Source organism: Haemaphysalis longicornis, unplaced genomic scaffold (genome assembly GCF_048455015.1).
Source record: "Haemaphysalis longicornis isolate Haplotype H1 unplaced genomic scaffold, Haemaphysalis longicornis Haplotype H1 scaffold_6, whole genome shotgun sequence".
Taxonomy (NCBI): Eukaryota; Metazoa; Arthropoda; class Arachnida; order Ixodida; family Ixodidae; genus Haemaphysalis; species Haemaphysalis longicornis.
The window spans coordinates 133,073,419-133,092,172 of record NW_027526407.1 but is presented as its reverse complement, the minus strand read 5'-3'; positions in this window follow the sequence as shown (position 1 = coordinate 133,092,172).

Below are 18,754 nucleotides of genomic sequence, written 5' to 3'. Positions count from 1 at the left end.
GACGTGCCATTACTACAGTCCACCATGAAAGCAACGCATAATCTTTAGAACACGGCGTTCTGTGCGCCATCGGGGCTGTAACGCCTGCCGAGCAAAGCTAACGTACAAAAAAAATGTCACGATGACACAATCGAACTAACTCGGGTAAAAAAACCCGCCCGCATCTTCCCAGGGGGGAACTCGAGTAAATGCGTCGCAGAGTGGGGGGGGGGGGGTATCGCATGAATGTTGCGTAACTGGGTATGGTTTGAGAATGCTTAATTGTTATTTCGTCTTTATTATACCTATTTATTGAGTGAAGGAGAAGAGAAGGCAAGGAGCGTAAAGTTAAATTCTGTCTTTATTGCTTGGTGCCGTCAAGCAAAGCGTCAAGTCAAGCGAAAGCCAAGCAAAAACACCCTTGACTGAATTCCGAACGCGCGATCCGCCGCTTATATACACACCGCCCGCGTTCGAGGGAGAGGAGTACGGGGGAGAGACGCGCATGCGCACACTTCCGTACACAAGTGCGCGAACTTTCTACGCACCCACCATGCCGTTATCACGTGTACACGCCCTGCCGCCGTTACTGTTGTACGCGACGCAGCGCACGGGTAGCTACGAAGCATGCGCGCACAAACGCGCTCCTCCCGCACCACGGCAGCTGTTGTTGAGAGCAACGGAGCGCACGGAGTACACGCGCTCCTACCGCACCGCCGCACCTGTTGCTGAGAGCGAGGAGGGCATGGGGGAGAGACGCACACTTGCGCCTCGACGCGACGCGCATGCGCAGTGAGCGTGTGGATGGCGCCGACAACATCGGCTAGTCACATCGCGAGCATAAGAAATGCTCCGCATTTAAAATTCATTCCCACGGAGTAAAATCCATTACCGGGGTATCCTACAGACCACCTGACAGTGAACCGTCATTTTGCGGCCTTCTCAGCCACTCCCTAACCGCTATGTATAAGGCGTAACCCGATGCTCCTATCTTTCTTTTTGGAGACTTTAATTTCCCTCTCATTAATTGGCCTCAGCACTCCACTCCTATCTGATCCCCATCGCACGAAACTAACCATTTTCTCAAGCTGTCACCCGATTTCAACCTGCATCCATTAATAACCTGCCGGACTAGATTATTATTACGCTACATCTGCTGCTGACAACGCGCCCCGACGACGTTAGAAGCGTGACGTCATTACCCGGTTTGAGTGACCACGCTTTACTCCATATTAACATAGCTCTGCCATTAGGAAAGAAACTCCCAACAAAAAAAGTAATAACGAATTTTAAAAAAGGGAACTATGATGCCATTACGATGAGCTTGGCCGTTTTTAAGGCGACTTTGGTGACTCATATTTAGCCCGCTCGGTGAACGGTAATTGGGAGTTGTACAAAAACAAACTTCTTGAATTACAGAAAAAATTCATCCCAACGCTAACCGTAACCAGCAACTCGAACAATCAGTGGTTCAGTAGGCTTCTGAAATACATTCTAAATCGGAAAAAACGCCTCTACAGACTAGCAAATCAAAAGAAGAACCCGGCCACATGGGATAAATACCACACGTGCGCCAAACAGTACGTCACTACACTTACCGAAGCTAAACACAAATTTTTTTCTTCTGATCTGCTATCAACTCCTAAAAGAAATCCTAACAAACTTTGGCGCATTCTATCACCCAAGTCTAGGTTCGAACAACTTCAAATAACAAGTGCCAATGGTTAACCCATACACAGCAATCAATGTGGAACCGTCCAGAAGAATTATTTTACCTCCGTGTTTACCGCTAGCTCTGACAACATCCCTCAACTAGAACCTCCTTCATGCGACAGCTTCCCAGACATACTGGTCAGCCCTGAGAGAATAACCACCCTAATTCATAACCTGAAGCTGTCATCGTCGGCAGGCTGGGACAAGATTAACAGCAAACTTTTAAAAAACACCGAATACTTGTCAAGCTTAATGCCCTGTTTTTTATTTACACAGTCATTGCAATCAGGCGTCGTAACAGACGACTGGAAGATTGCCCAGATTGTGCCTATCTTCAAAGCTAGCAACCGCTCGCTACCAACCAACTATTGCACTATTTCCCTAACGAATATTCATTCCAAGCTGCTTGAGCATATCATATCTTCTAATCTAATGGCTCACCTCGAATCTGTTATTTCTTTTTACCCGCACCAGCACGGCTTTCGCAAACACTACTCATTGGAAACACAGCTTGCAGAATTCACCCACGACTTACTACAACAAATGGACAATAACCTTCAAGTAGACACTCTCTTTTTAGACTTCTCAAAAGCCTTCGACCGTGTTAGCCGTAATCATTTACTCGCAAATCTATCTACCTTCAACATCCCTTGTAGCTTACTCTCATGGATCGAACACTTTCTGAAAGGACGCACACAATTTACCTCTGCTAATCATCACGAGTCCGACCTAACCAACGTAACATCCGGCGGTCCGCAGGGGGCAAGTGTATCACCTCTATTTTTCTTAATTTATATAAATGACTTGCCCTAAACATCACATCGAATCTCCGAATTTCTGCAGACGATTGCGTTTTGTACACAACCATTGCCACCAATAACGATCATAATACCCTGAAAACTGATTTAAACAATATCTCCCTCTGCTGTAACAAATGGCACATGCCATTAAACTTAACTACGTGGAAATCACTGTCTTTCACACGGAAACATGTCACATCTCAACACACCTATCATATCAACTCTGTTCTAATCAGCTCAGTCCCTTCCTACAAAAACTTCGGCGTACACTTGACCTGATCGCTAAGTTGGGCAACGCATACCGACACCATTTGCTCCGAATCCTCTCGCACGCTCGGGTGCCTTCGGCGCAATCTAAAACTTGCTTCTCCTGAAATTAACAAAACTAGCTTACCTAAGCTTACCTAACCTTCATACGACCGAAATTGGAATACTCCTCAGCCATCTGGCATCCATCACAAACATATCTAACCCTTCTGATTGAAGCTATTCAAAACCGTGCCGCTCATTTTATCTCGTCAAAGTATTCCAACCAAATCAGTGTCACCGCGCTCAAGCTATCCCTCTCCCTCCCAAGTCTTCATTCACGCCGCGTCATTGCCCGCTTATGCCTCATCCACAAATTATTTCAGCGGCCACAATCTGGGCACTCTTTACTGATTTTTTCATCCCGTTTAAATCACAGTCGTCCGATAGCCCCCATTACCAGCAGTACATCAGCATTTAGCTTATCCTTTTTTCCTAACGCTGTATCACTATGAAATGCGTTGCCCGACGACAACGTCACATGCACTGATAATAAACGTTTTAGAGATAAACTAGAAGAAAATATTATCACCCAAGATTAACTTGCAAGTTCTACTGCTGTAACACATATTTTGTGTAATATGTATTGTTGAACTTATTCAGTCTTTGCTTCTTATACCTATTGTTAACTCTGTAAAATTATGTCGCACTTATTTTGCGATGTTCCTAACTTAGCCAATGTTTTGAACTCTGGTGCTTTTAAACTGTTTTTGTTATGGCGTGTTTTTGTGTCTTTAACAATATCTTGGTTCAGTTGTATTTCTGTAAACAATGCTTCGCGACCCTCCTCTTATGTAATGCCTTCGGGCCTTTAAGAGTATAATAAATGATATGAAATGAAATGAAATAAAAGAATGCATTGACGCAACAGTGTTGAAGCATTCGCCGCTGTGTTGAATCTGATATAGACGGCATATGGCGCTGCTCGCGAAACATTTAAAAATGCCGCTGCACCATACGGCTACTGTCCCTAAACCTATCCTCGAGCAGCAGAACGGGCAATTGCGCTATTTGGTAGCTGTTATCTCGCACTTTAAAGCATTGGCAACACCATGGCTAAGAAAGAATATCTTAGCCGCCCAACTTTCTCTCCCAACTTTCGAGGAAGCCCCGTGTCTTCTCGCATCTTTTTTTCTTCCCCTCATTGTTACCGCTTTGAACACAAAGATCTGGTTAAACTGATGAATTTCATTGTATTAGCAAGCCTTCGTTGTTTTCAATCCGGCAATGGCAGCTCCTACCTCACTTACGAGGTAGTTTCGGATCTAACAGAACTTCCTCGTACTCACAATCTCTTTCGTATGAACTGCGCCATTAAAACGTGTCCTTGAGGGACTTCAACTAACACACGTCAACATAAAAATCATGATCGTCAGTGTTGGGTTATGACGTATGAAGAAAATGGACGCAGAATGTATTGAGAAAGTGGTGTATGAATCGCCGTCATGCGATTAATAAAGCACTAATGGACACCGCAGATGGCAGCCGCTTCTTGAAGAAAATCTTCCTGGCCATCGCTTCATGCGCAATAAGTTGGGAGCCACGCATGTTCATTGAATTTTGGCACCAGAAGTTGGAATTGCGACCTCGTGAACGCTGTGAAACGAAAGAAGAGTGCCACAAGACGGCCGAATGAACCGCTCTAAAGGCGATGAATGCAAACTATGAAATGATTGTTATACTCTTTTGGTAGATAGCATCAGCCACAAATTTCTTGTTAAAATTTATAACACCCACTCTTTCGCATATATGAAACAATTTCCACATTTCTCGCCCTCCTACTTTTTAACCAATCGACTTGTGGTAGGGAAACTCTCGAGTAGCTTGTTTTGGGACAAGGCATCTATACTAAGGGACAATTTTCTGTGGCAATGGAGAGTGAGCTGCGGATTGGGAGCAGACTGTTTTGTGTCACTGCGCCAAACTAGTTCCCAATAAAAACATTCCGTTTCGATTTCGGCGTGACAGATACGCATTTGCGACCGTTCGTTCCTTCGCATGAGCGCTGCAGTTGATAGCGCTGAAGCGCCATCATCAATTATGCAGGCATATTAGCGTCTCCTTCTCTACGTTTCATTGATTCGAAGCAAGAGCCAGCACTTTAACTGGAGAAGTCGGAGCGACCCTATACATTATACCATAGATGATACCGTAGAAATCTGAACCGTCAAGGAACACCGTCATTTTTGTCAGCGCTGCAGTTTTGAGGGCGGACACTGATATACAAACCATTCTTGAGACGAAAACTGCGCAGCTCCTCGAACAGCCTTACATCTCTGTGGTAGAATCGGTAGTCTCCGTCAGCGTTGGTGAGTTAAAGGTTGCTGACGTTGGTGCACCGGGTGAGAGAAACGTACACGCCCTCCTCTTCGCAGCTTTGTCTTGTTCTCCTTGTTTTTTTTTGAGCCGTTCTCCTACGGGAAGATGACGACGGTGGTTGAAGGCGAAGCTATGTCGTGACTAATTAGCAACGTACACGCCTTCCTCTTCGCAGCTTTGTCCTCTTTTCCTTCTTCTTCAGCGGTTCCCCTACCGGAAGATGGCGACGGTGGTTAAACGCGAAGCTACCTCGTGATGGATTCTTTGGTTGGCCAATCTCTCAGATCATCCTGCCACAATCATCATCACAGGCGCCAGGGATAAGGCACGGACAAGTGACATGCCCCCTGGCAGGAGATGCTTCGCATGTAAGCGTTGGTGAGGTAAAGGTTGTTGACGTTGGTACACCGACTGAGAACAACGTACCCGCACTCCCCTGCGCACCTTGGTCTTCTTCTCGTTCTTCTTCAGCGGTTCCCAAACGGGAAGATGACGATAATGGTTGAATGCGAAGCTACCTCTGGATGGATTTTTTGGTTGGCTGATCCCTAGGGGTATCCTACCACAATCATCATCAGAGGCGCTGCGGACGGAGCACAGACAAGTGACGTCTCCCCGTGCAAGAGAAACTCCGCATCTAAAAGGATTTCATTCAGTTAACACGAACGCAGTGGAGGACGCCTTAAAGAATCGAGGCTTACAAGAGACCCACCTAAGACTTCTATACGACTTATATAAGGTCTGCAGCTGGAAGAATACCCTTTACACACAAAGTTGTACACTTCCGATCAGAAAAGAAGGGCGACAAAGAGATATCAACTAATCAAAATTGTTCACAAATTGTCTGGAGAGTGCATTCAGGAGGCTTGACTGCCCAAGCAACGGCTTACGGATAAACGCGGAAAACGTGAGCCATTTATGGTTTTCAAACGACATAGTGTTGATTGGTGACCGTGAAGAACTCCAAAAAATATTAAAGAACTAAAATCAAAAAGTTTCGCTACGGGGCGAAAGATAAAAAAATAAAATAAAAGTAATAAGAAATGAACACGCTGAACACGTGTTTTCAGAATAGGTGACGAAATAGTGGAACAAGTTAAAGAATATAACTACAGCCACCAGATGGAGAATGGTGATATCAACCACACAAAAGAAACGCGGCAAAGAATAGAATTGGGTCAGGAAGGGTTCAGCAAGCACTCGCAATTAATTAAATTAGGCTACCTCTGTCCCCTCCCAAAAAACGTTATTTAACTAAAGCATCCTTCCGCTGATCATATACCAGCGGAAAATTGGTGCCTTACCAAACAACTAGAAAGCAAACTTAGGTCAATCCAACGTGGCGTGGAGAGAATAATGTTAGGCGAACGCTTACGGACAGAAAACGATCTACCTGGACTTGGTAGTAAACACAAATATAAGATATTATAGTTAAAGTTAAGAAAATGACAGTACTAGGCTGGCCATGTAGCATAATGAACTGGCAACCTGTGCACCAGAAGGTCAACAGAATGGACACTGAGAGACGGGACTAGAAGAAGCGGAAGGTAATTAACTCGATGAAGAGAAGAAAGAAAAATCCCCCCGCATTTCCCCGAAGAGGAGTATGAGGAAGTGCGAAGCACGGGGTGATGTTATGAGGGGGAGTTTGTTGAAGTTTGGTGGCATTTTGCCCGTTAGTTACATTAACACCCCCTCGTGATAACGTTCGGCTTAACATGCCTCGTTTGTCCCTCTGCGGAAATCTTGGTGAATTAACGTGTATGTTCGAGAGATGTTCGAGAGAGAATGTAATCACGCACACACACACACGCACGACGAAGACGCGCGCGCGACTACAGGAGCCGAGCGAGAGAGCACGCGCGAGCCGACCCACGGAGGTCTGGCCGTTTATTGCTGCATATATAGGGGAGTGTGCCGCGCCGAGCCAGGCGACTGAGAGAGAGTAGGCGCGGGGTGAGCGCGGCGAGCGAAGGGGAGAGGGCAGCGAACGCGCGCAACGGCGCAGCGGCAGCCGAGCGAGGGGACAGGAGGCGCGAGCGCGTGACGTCACGGCGCGCGGGGGGAGGGAGGCGCGAGCGCGAGACGTCACGGCGAGAGCGCGCGCCATCACATGGTGTACTGACGTCACTGCGCCGTTGCTATGGGCGCCTTCCCTACGCTACCGCGCCGTTGCTAAGGAGAGGAGGGCGCGATAACACCTGCGGGCGACGGACGGCGGTGGAAGGAGTAGGTCCGACTAAGAAGTGCTTCGGACTTAAAAATTTGGAGGCAAAGAATGGATTCGAGCAGCGTAGGAGAGAAGTGTGTGGAAGTCAATAAGGGAGGACTTTGTCTTGACGTGGACATAAAAGCATTTTGTTGGTGATGAGGAAGTACATCGGGTGATACAACCAACCCAAAAAAACAGTGCATAGCCTTCGACGCATAATGCAGCTTCTTGATGAAAAGTAGCATATGCTACACGACAAAGCGATTCAATATCCTGGATTTCACCGCTTCAGGAGTGCGGCACAAGGTTATGAACCCTGTGCTCCTAATGAAAGAGGTTAGGTGGCATCACGACGACACTGGTCATTCTCATTTTGAATATGATTTTTTGATGCTTTTTACGTGTCATAAATTGGAGTGTCAGCGGGTGCTACGTGCCACATAAAGCCTATTTTTCCTCGGACGTTGGAACCATTTTACCCCCAAAAACGGACCTTCCTCGCCGTCTTCTCAGGACACTATGCACAATTATACTCCAGCCTTGCAGGAGCAAAAGCACGACCAAAGACAATGAAAGGCAAAAGTACCCCAAAACTACGCATGCACAGTGCAAATAGTTCGGAAAGCATGTGGAACCCTACGAAGGAAGCATACTGAAGAGACCCAGTTTCATCACCAACTCTAGTCTGTCATTTAACGAAAATGACATCGCTGCAGCTATCATACACTACATCCAATTTCTTTCTGTTATACAAATATAAAAAAGTGGCACAAACACGTCGTTTGTACTGCAGAGGTCTGATAAGACATGTCCTCTGTGATAAATATAGTGCGTCTTAGAAAAATAGGAAGCATAATTTTCCCCATTTTTTGTATTTCGAACAAAAAATACAACAAAAAATATTAGGCTTTAATACCCTACTCTAGCTTTGCGATACGAAGACCCAAAACAAACCAAAACGTAATTGAAGAGAAAGTTGTATCACAATATTTTGAACCGTTTTCTAATTACCTAATTGGTTATTCCTGCATGACATCTTGTTGCCTTACCAGACAACAAAACTAGCCTGTAAAATTGGCCCATATAAAGAAGCAGAAAAGTGATTTTAGTTTAATGTGTATATGTTGTACAGGGGAACCAGCGTAAATGCATTATTCACTCTAGGCGCACCCGTTTGCGATGTAGAAAAAGTCTCAGTGGCACAACAAGTGATGAGTCGTAATAAAACAGTAGAAGCGTTACGTTATTGCCGTAGAGTTACCACTTATTTTTCAATGTTTAATGAAACAAGTCCAACTAGGATGAAGACAAACCTAAAATAGACCGAGATACGTACAAATGGGACGATGCAAAGAACGCTAGGGTTAAAATCGCCAACCAAGAAAGCCGCCCGCCCAGTTCTTGACTCGTGACTCCTGTTGATAAAGAACTGGGAATTTTGAATTTGAATGCTCGTACTATCGTCACCAAAACACAGAAATTAGAAGCGTTAATCTTAGGCTACAACCCACCTGTGGTTGTTCTAAAAATTTGCGATGAGGACGTATTTCCGCCGTCATATCGGGCATATCGCCGAGATGGGGCTTCTAGAGGAGGCGGTGTTGCTATCCTTGTCAGACACGACATAAAATGTTTTCTATTACATCAGATTCAAGACCACAAAAGTGTCATAATAAAAATTTCTTTTTGGGGAAGATCATTCGCAGTTCTTGCAGTTTATCGTTCACCCGATTCACCGCCCGATTTCTTTCGGTCACTTTACGATTACATGAACACATGCAGGCACGATAAGGCAATACTAGCAGGCGATTTCAACTTTCCAGGCATAGATTGGAGCTCTCCCTTTCCGAACACAAAAAACTATGAGCATGCGTCGTACCTATTTGATTTTATGATAAGCCAAAACATGCATCAAATTGTTACCCAACCGACACGGGTGCAAGGCGCCAGTGCATTTTTGCTAGACCTGGTTTTTATAACGAGATCAATTGAACTTTTTTCTGTAACGGGCGAACCTGGCCTTTCGGACCATGAGATGGTTTATTTTTCTTGTCCGGTGCAGGCTGTTTGCACTACGCACCATGCCAAATCAATCAGTGTGAAATACGTTTCGCGTGAAAATGACGAGAGTGTTCTGGACCACCTCGATCTCTCCCTCAGCAGATTTCAGGGAAGTGACCCTGAAGTGTTGTGGAACAAAATTAAAGAAATTAGCCTGCATTGTCTAGATAATTTTATCCCTAGCTAGCAAAGTTAAAAAACGCGCAAATCAAATCCTTGGATCACGCGAAACGTATTGCACATGAAAAGAAAACTAAAGCGGCCTAAACGCAAGGGTGTCCCACGCAACGTTATTCTTTCTGCCCAGGACACACTGAACGAGGTTGTGAAGATAGCTAAATGTAGATACTTTGAGGAGACTCTACCCAACTTTAATACGTCTGCCCCACAAAAACTTTTGGAACTTTTTGAGCAAAAATACAATTGTGTTGAGCAAATAACGCACGAAGGAGCAACTATTGCCGACAAGAAAACGATTGCCAATCATTTCAATTTGTACTTCCATAACGTTTTTACCTCCTCTAACGAGCCACTGCACCGAGTGTGTCGAAGTAATGATGACGTTCCAGATCTTGTATCTCTACCCGGTATTGTTTCGTTGCTCCTGAATTTGAAAACTAAAACTTCGACCGGTCCTGATCAAATTCCCAACACTTTTTTGCGACGATATGCCGAGATGTTATCGAAATTTCTTAAAATAGTTTTCCGTGCTTATATCCGTTCCGGCCGCTTGCCTCGCGATTGGAAAGTGGGACGCATTGCTCCAGTGCCCAAAAAGGGTGACAAAGATTTGGTGCCAAACTATCATCCAACTTCTATAACGTCTTCATCTTGCAAAGTGCTTGAACACATTATAGTAAATTTATTATAACGTTCCTTAATAAAAATAACATAATTTCGTATGTTCAGCATGCTTTCAGGAAAGAGGTTTCCACAGAAACGCAATTTATCTCTGTTGTGCACAGTTTTTCACAAATTTTAGATAGGGCAGGTCAAGTTGATGTCATCTTTTTGGGTTTCACAAAGGCATTTGATCTTGTTCCTCATAATAAGCTCATTCAAAAACTGGAATCGATTGGCCTTCCTGAATTTAAAATTTCCTGGATTTCTTCCTATTTGTGTGACCGTGTTCAGTTTGTGAGCATTGCCGGAAATTGCTCTGACCCCCACCCTGTAACTTCTGGGGTTCCCCAAGGGAGTGTTCTTGGGCCGTGATTAATTTCAATTTATATTAATGACATTGTTCATAGTGTTTCCGTGCCGGTGCAGATCAGACTGTTTGCTGATGATTGTGTGCTGTTTAATGAGATCACTTCCTATGACGACCAGCTCTTGCTAAACACTAACCTCCATAATATCTTTGCATGGTGCGAGCGATGGAAGGTGAGGTTAAACACAGACAAAACCGTAATTATGCGAGTAAGCAACAAAAAAACTATTTTACCATTTACATATCAATGTGGTACCCTGACACTAGCTGAGGTTGTTGAGTATAAGTACGTTGGTGTCACTCTAACCAACAACCTCAGCTGGAATAAGCATATCTCTAATGTTTGTGCATCCTCTTTCCGTAAACTTGGCTTTTTGAGGCACAAACTTAAGTATGCTCCTTCTACTGTTAAAAAACTAACATACATGACTGTTATACGACCCTCGTTAGAATATGCATCAATCGTCTGGGAGCCATACACAAAAAGAAATATCGAGGCCCTTGAACAAATCCCAACCAAAGCGGTCCGTTTTATTTACTCCAAGTACCGAAGAACTGATTCCCCCACAAACCTTATGAAAGAAAACAGTATACCCACACTTGAAAAACGTCGGAAAATTCACAGGCTCAGATTTCTTTTTCTTTTGAATAACAACAAGCTGTCAGTAAACCGTGATTTGTACCTAAAACCGCTTACGACAAGACAAACCCCGCATTGGCAGACTCATTCATTAACACCGTATTTCACCAGAACAAACATTTTCAAATACATGTACTTTCTTCGAACTATAAACGACTGGAACTGCCTACCTCAGTCATTAACCGGCACTGTAGAAGCACTTGATCATATTGAACCATAACCCATGATGTATCTTTTTGTATCTTTTTATTGTTCTTGCTGATTTACAGTTGTGTGCAGTGTTATCTTTTTGCCCCTCCTTCTGGGGCCCTTAAATGGGCCTGCAGTATTCTGTAAATAAAAATAAATAATAGAATGCAAAAAGCGTTTTTAAAACAGTTCTCCGTTGTGAATACTAGTTTTTTATTAAAAGTTAGAGTTCAATAAAACAAAAGGCAGTAAAGATGGTTGGTGTAAAGGTTGCCGCTGTTACTATGCTTCCTAAGGTATAAGGTTTGGTATTTTGATCCCAAAAAAACTGAAAACACGCAGGTTGGAAACCACAGGATAGCCAGATACAAATTGCCATTGCCCTAGTGCAAGACGGTGTTATTTAGTTCTCAAAGTGGTTTGAGTCGTGTTGTGCTGAGTTGCCTTCATTTATTGAGTGTGTTGGTTAGGGACAGACCTAGTCAACAAATGCTGTATGCGGCCTTGTACATCCTTTGAGCACCTCCGAGTGAGGCAAACATGTGTGGCCGAACCGTAACCTGGCTACAGCAACTTCCGAGAGTCCTTTTTGTGAGTAAGTTGCGTATTGTTCTCCGTGTTTTTTATTACATGTAGTATGTCGTCTGTTTGTTCCTTGCAGTGCTCTTGACACGTTTTCCGAATGGGTTGTCTGATGCGTGGCGTGATTTAGCTCTCTCGTGCGGTAACGTCCACTCTGCACCAGCGCACAGCAGTAGTGGATCTTTTCTCAGCGACCTCACTCTTGTCGGTCAGAGTGGCCTGGTACTATACACAAAGCCCTTTATCGATTTCAGCCGATGTAATTATTCTAAAAGCAAGAATCATTACGTGGCTTTCGCAAGAATTTTTGAACATTACGCATTGCACAAAGATAGTCTCTGCAAACAAGAAACGTAGGGATGTGATATTGCAAACTATGGCAAAATAAGGCAACATTATTGCGAAAAAAATTGCCTCCATTCCACGCTATGAAGGTGATTGAAAAGAAAAGCTTTAAGCGACACCTACAACAATTGCCCGTATGACATCACATGAATTCCCACACGTGGCGGTACAAAGAGTGAAACCAGACCTTCTGCGAGCAGCCGTTACCTGGAATTGGCTGGGGCGCGTCCCCAACACAGCAGCGTCGGACACAGCAAAGCTAGGGTGGTGGACGCCGCCGCTGTAGCCCTGCCGGGGGTCGGCAGAAAGAAGACGGAGGGGAGTGTCTTTCAAACAGTGAGAAAGCGGAACCTAGCCATCATGATTTGCTAACTCTTAGCTACACCACCACTCGACGCAAGCCCAGAGACCGAAACAGTTCGGGATGTGAGCTTAGTGTTTCCCGTTTACACCGATTAAAACTACTTAGTATAATAAGTTTGAGAATTGCGAAAAAGGTGACGAACTTTTACATTTGCTGTTTCCCACAACCAGTTGCTCCTTCATCTTTTTTAATTAACTTGTAAAACACAACCGAATTCGTATTCGCCAATTTAGAAACCGAGTCCCATTTGGCAAAGCAGTGCGCAAAAGGTAGCGTTTATCTAGCGGCCAGGTGTCTGTAAGTGGTCTCTACATTTTGTTTTCTCGGCCTTCCAAACCAATCGTAATTTATCTTTGTCATACGACCAAATAATTCCCCAGCGAAGGAAGCGTACAACGAACGCGAAGCTAGGGCAAGAAAATCTTAAAACAACCATCACTTAAGCAGATGACAAAGCCGTACCACCGACGCGCCAGCCGATGAGCCGGCTGCTCCGCACGGGCAATTCTGGGTAAATTCGCCGTGCCATGTACAGTGTGCTGCGCGAGAACCCCGCCCTCAATCCTCCCCCCTCCTGCCCTCTCTCCCCGCTGCCACCTTCGCCGCGTTTGGAGTTTATTTTGCCCCTCGCCGCGAAAAAATCGTTGGCTGGTTGGGGTAGCAAGCTTTGCTTTAAAATAGCTGTATCTTTGCTCATTAAATGCAGGTAGTTATAATCTTCGTTCTGTACACACCAAAATTGGGTAAATACGGAGCACGTGACATCAGTCGCGGAAGTTTTGGTTCCGTTATTGTAATATTCGGCAGAGGGGTACTTTTCCTACAGAAAGACGTAGTGCTCCAAAATCGTAATTTAGGTACCCTTGTTGACAATTTGGGTACAAAAAAAGTGACGTGGCAAAGGGCGATGATGCTATGTCGCTAAACATTCAGTGAAACATGGTTGAATGTGTCTAAAAAGGAGACAGCAAGCATTTCTACATCCTTTCTCGCACCGTCAGAAAAGTAAAAATATAAGGTCGATTCAGAAAATAGCTGGAATATCGCCGTAACTTGCTGAACAGATTTTGTTGAGGTTTTCTTTTCATCACTCTTGCAGTAGACGACGCTACTTTTAATTAATTCTGTCTGTTTCGTATGAGCTGTCACATGCTCTTGTGGGTTCGCTAGCGCCCTCCGCCCCTCCGCTCTGTGATCATTATGATGCAGCGCAAGAGCCCCGATTTCTATCTCAGAGTGCGGAAAACCTGTGGCTTCTAGACGCCATGCACACCGGTACACACATCCGGGAAAGCCGAAAAAAAAAACACGGCGCCATTGACCCTAGCGAGCTCCCTGCTGCGTGCGACAGAATGGAACGACAGCTTTTATGATGCCGTAGCTTAGTGGGGCAACTGAATTGCTTTTAGGCGGAAGCTGAAGACCAGCTAGGAGGAAATTGAGAGGCCATGACAGCCGCACTAAGTGTACTGCTGGATTGAGTCGGCACAATTTACGGCCAGTTATAAAAAAAGAAGAAAGTATCTTTATTCCACAAGAACATGCTACTCCAGAGCCCGTGCGATAGTTGACAGGGTAATAACTCCGCGTTCAATGAGTGTCGTTTGCACTTCCGCACTCCCAGGTACCCAGCCAGACCACCTTGTAGCTTTTCCGACTTGTATCGGGGACCTTCTTTAGTATCTGTGTGGTGTTTCTTTAAATCCAGTAATGATAAGTTGCTGGCATGGGTGGCTGGTGTGTCGTTATACATGTACACTGTACCGGGGTCTGGCGTAAAACGTTAGGCGTGTTCTATGGCGCACGCGATTTAACTTGTCTTCATATGAACGGTTGCGTTGAGGTGAACTTATATACTGGTGTAATGAAGGCACGGCACCGGCATCAATTACTCTGACACCCGTCCAATCTGGAATGCTGGTGTCAGTGTAGTAGATATTGGTTGCTTTGCATGTTCTGCTGAAAGATAACATAATGTAAGTGGACGAGGCGATTTCTAATGAGACACCAGATCACCTAGTGGACAGCGAGACGTTAGTCGCGGGACCATATTGCGGCACGGTTGTCAGCATGCCAGCGAATCTAGAACTGAAGCTGCGAGAATGACGGTCTCCAATGCTACGCCCGGAGACCGGCCACTCACCACCAACCGGAACTAGCAAGCGTCACAATTAGAACTGCCCAACTCTGCCGGAAACCGAAATTTTTATAGGCGATTCGGGAGGCAGTTCTTGGACGCCGTTGACAACAATGATTGCCTCAGCATGGCTGACAAGTTGAGTTACTTTTTAACTTTTATGACTAGAGCCGCTGCGTTGGCTATAAGAAAGCTGCAAACTATCGGCGACTGCTACAAGGTCACCATCGAGATACTCAAAAAGCGATTCGGAGATGACCACGTCACCGTGCAAGTTTATCTGCAAGGCCTCCTCGACTTGAAACCTGTCCCGCCATCATCCCGCGACCGACAACTGAGGTAACTTTGTAATCGAGTCCAGTTTCCTAACGGCAGCCTCCAGGCTCCTGGTCGAAGCTCGACAACATCTTCAACCTTTCTCCATAAAATATTGCTAAATGTCCTGCCGACGTACCTGATCCTGGGATTTCATTGGAAGTGCTAAACGCCATCTGCAGCCACATGGTGACACATTCGGACGCACGGCCCAGCCCGAGCACTAGTTTCAACGGCTCCTCGGTTTCTTATACCACCTGTGGATGTGTCGGGAAGCCGTTGACAAAAGGACAAAAGCCCAACTATCCGAATAACGTTCTCGTAGCAAGTGCACTGGAATCCTCGGTGAGGCGGTCGCAACAGTGCTTATTTCGCCAGTCTGGAACTCACTCTACCGAAACGTTTGCTTCCGCATAAGTCGGGCTTTCTCGCCAAACAAAGATTCGCGCCAATACTGGACGGTGCTTTCGTTAACTCAAGAACGTCAACTTGACGGAGCAATGCAGGAACCAACTAAAAGTCGGGATGTGCGGCGAGAAATGTAGCATCCGTGCGCAGAGCAGGCCGTACTGAAAACGAAATGGAGAATAGGACTCTCAAACTGGTCAACCTGGTCTTGAAACATGCTGGTTCGTCCATGAAGCTGGAGACTGGGAAACCACTACACGGTGACAGCCTTCTGCAAGTCTACCTCTGCATGTACGATCCCGTGATGGGAGCGGAGTCTCTTATTGAAAAGGTGATTCATATGCACAAGAATGACATCTTGCCAGAAGCCCATGAACATTTGTAAACAGACCAGCAACGACCCTTTTGCAGTTGCTGGCTTCGAACAAAAAATCTCTTCGTAAAACTCGCTCACAGGACCCCTAAAATTTTTAGGCATTTTGCAGACTTAGCGGTTGGATACTATTTTTTCAAGCCCCAGAATATTTGGAACTCCAGCGAGCAGCGAAAATAAACTGCAAAGCTTCCTGATCTAATATCTGCAAAACAAAACGCGTCAAAGATACACAATTGCAAAATGAAAGAACGAGGCCGGAGGCGTCATTGCAAGCCATAGGTGGGGCATTAAGCAAAAATGTACGGGGTGCAGACAAGGAATACAAGAACACAAGCAATCGAAACGGGGAGCATTTCAGGTGGTACAACTACAAGAAAAGTCTTTTAAAACACGCAATCAGAAAAAGATCTAAACCTAGAAGGACAGCCTCTGTTCGCTTTAACTTTTCGTGCTACAACATCTGCAGTCATTCAAACACTCACCACCGGAACCGGGCTTGCAAACACATCGTGACGTGAGCCGAAGGTGGAACAAAACGTTCACAGGTAGAAACACCCACAGGGGTGAAACTGCTCCCTATATATTAGAGGACTGATTATCTGACAATCTATGATGCCCAGCCAACCACAAAATGCGCCCTGTGACGAAAGGGAACACGCTTTAATTGGAGGAAGACAGCGCCCAAACAACCTAGTAGCATCGGAAAATAAATCTCATCGGCAGACGCGGTGGCATAGTCTGGTCTAGCACTCTTTGGTTGCCCTGCGACAAGCGTTTTTACCATTACACTATCCTGTGGAAGCCACCTAGCGTCATCTGTTGGCGGGAGAGACTGTTGCGACGCCGTTTCAATCACCATCGTAGCACAGGATGCTTCTCATGGTCATTTTTATATTTCTCCTCACGCGGTTTCGCATCCCCTTGGGGCTGCATAGGGTGACGATCTTTCACCACGTTCAATTGAAGCTTTATCCAAACAAGACGTGTCTTTCAACTATCTTACTGTAGTGGTGCAGCTAAGGACTGAAAGGTCCAACAGCCCTTAAGGGTTAGGTACGCTTTGGTGAAATTTTAGGGCGCATAACTGGGCAATGTATGTCCGCTGCGGCCCTACACATCATTTGTTGCAATAGGGCTGCAGGGTTTAGATGGCCTGGTACATTAAGCACCACTCCAAAGGCGCAGTCCCAAGGACACTGCGGCGCAAAACAATGTTGTGGTATTTTTCGCGGACCCACACACAACGCTGCTGTGGTGCAACCAAAAACCTTCGAAGCCGGTTAAAAGACACAAGAGGAATTTTTGCCTGCAGCGCGAGATTGGGGTAAGCGTACCTGCACAGCATTTATTGTTGTAGGCATTGATGTTTCAGTTTTATTGGAGGAAGGAATGTGAGCTTTGCAGCTAACAATCCACCTAGTGGTGTTCCTTTTTTAAGGGACGTAGTTACCACTCAGCGTGATTTCAGGAACGGGCACGATCCCTGATTTTTATATGTCAGTTTCACCTACGACTGCAGATGACGTTTCTCAACAGTTACGTCTTACACATACGACTTAGCCCTGTCTGACACCCACATATATTTATCACCGTGTGTAATTAACGAATTCCAGTCAATCCACATGTGGTCTCTTCAGTTTTTATGATACCCATTTTGTTTTAGATGCGGAGCATCTCTTTCGCATGTCTGTGTCACTCCTGCGTGCCCCGTCCGCAGCGCCTCTCCTCCTCTTTTACTCTCCTTGGCCAGCGATAAGCAGGTGCACGCTGCACGCACCCTTTCCCTCTCTCCGCTCCCTCGCCCGTGATAAAGCAGCTGCGCGGTGCATGCTCTCTCCCCCTAGCCCCCCCCCCTCACCCGCGAATAAAGCTGGTGCGTGCTGCGCGCGCCCGTTCATTCTTCTCGGAGAGATCGGCTGCGCCGGTTTGCTACGTCGTTGTATGATGAGTTCGACCGGAAGCAACAATACCGTCAGCGTTGATGTGAAGCATTATAGGGGTGCACATTACGTTCTCATTCGTGCCCCGATAAATGAAACAACACAATAGAACCACAGAGAACCCCCCTGATGCTTCGCCTCTCGTCAGGGTTCCCTGCGGGAAGATAGTGTATTTTTTTAATTGGGTCAACATTGCCCGTAGCCCACTCGAACTACCAATACACTGAGCCTCATGTGTAAATTTTATGTGTGGGATAAGAGCTCGCACATTGTCATTTTTTTCTTTTGACTCAAGGCTGCATTTTCTCAAAGTGTCATTCATTTAAACCGGCCTGCTTAGAGTTTTGGTCCATTTTTTCACTCATTTCCGAAAATTGCCTCCCTGCTCACAACAACCACGCAGCTCCCATTCCAAAGAGTCCATTTTACACTGTCACATCGTGCATCAACTTCTAGCCTATGCTTCCATTTCGAAATTTTGGTTACGAGGTGGTGCCCCAGAAAATCATACCGACATACCGACAGAATACGGATAGAACAGATCCGAACTTGAGCCTGTCACTTGGGGGAGACGGAAAGGCCTCGACCACATTCACCAAGATTAAGCACTCGACGGAAAAGATCAGAAGCGTGATACGTTTACTTCCGGAGCGCAACCGCGGACTGAAAGGAGAAGACGCACTGCGGCTATTGTACATATTCGTCGTATCCCGCATAACCTACTCCGCCTCATACCTCCGGCTAACGAAGCCGGTCCGTGAAAAGCTAAACACGGTGATGCGTAACGCCACCAAGATAGCCATGGGTCTGCCATTCTGCTCGTCAACAAAGAGACTGATGGCCATGTGCAACCTCAAC